Source organism: Oryzias melastigma, linkage group LG14, assembly GCF_002922805.2.
Source record: "Oryzias melastigma strain HK-1 linkage group LG14, ASM292280v2, whole genome shotgun sequence".
Taxonomy (NCBI): domain Eukaryota; kingdom Metazoa; phylum Chordata; class Actinopteri; order Beloniformes; family Adrianichthyidae; genus Oryzias; species Oryzias melastigma.
In genome coordinates, this window is record NC_050525.1 from 5,030,337 (window position 1) to 5,031,543 (window position 1,207).

Here is a 1,207-nt window from a genome sequence, read left to right on the forward strand (position 1 = left end):
CACACACATCACCACCTCCAGTTGAAAATCCAGAATAAATGCATGGACTTCTGTGTACTCTTTTATTTCCTTCATTAACTTAATTCTTTATCATGTAAGTTAGAAATTATTACAGTTCAAGAAAGTTTGATACAAAAAATGTCTGGCAGCAGAAAGACTGGAGTTTTTTTAGGCATAAAGGATGGGGGATTTCTCTACAACAGGGGTCCCCAAACTACGGCCCACGGGCCGGAACTGGCCCACCTACGCATGTGCCCCGGCTCTCTGAACAATATCAGAGACCTATGATTTTTTTTTTCTTCCAGTCTGGCCATGCGTTCAAGATCCACACAGAAGTAGACTTTTTATTCCAGCCTTCTCCAGTCTGTGCCCCTTTCTGATACGTACAGCTCTAATCGCGAGTGGATATTTGTCACTCTATAAAACTAGACTTATTTTCATTGAAGTTTTGAATTTTGATTGTTTAAACAAGAGAGAAAAGATAGAAAATTTTCATGTTTGTCTGAGAAAGTGTATAAAGTTTGTCGTGATAAGTTTTACATCTGTATTCCTAATTCACGGATTTCACCTTAATTCACAAGTTACTTTTAGAACTTAACTCCCACAATAAACAGGGGAACACTGTTCTGGTGAAAATGTAATATATATATATATATATATATATATATATATATATATATATGTGTGTGTGTGTGTGTGGCTGCATCAGAAGACAAAATAATTTGACTTTTTCAGTAGACTATTTACTTAAAAAAATGTGTTTTACTTTCTGACTTTTTTTTCTGAAGATCTCAGAAAGGGTTATTAATAACTGGTTACATGTGACTTTTAGGAAAACCAGAAATGCTTACATTTAGACGCACCCTGCCATTTTAACACCTCTTTTGTTAGCCTACAAGCTGACCCCAACCCCACATCAGAGAAGAAAACTGTTATGTGGCCCTCACCAGAGCCAGCCCTGGGCGTAAGGGTGCTAGGCAGTTGCCTAGGGCTCTGTCTGCTGGAGGGGGTGCCCCAAATTGCAATGATTTTTTTTTTATTTTTTTTTACAGTTTGACACACCACACATTTCATGTAAAATGTAAAAATAATAATAATAATAATTAAAACTATAAATAAAATAACTCAAAAGTTTGAGATAATCAATACTTTTGTGTGGTGCTGCGCCCCATCTTGCCTGACTCAGCTCTTCCTTACTGAAATGGCT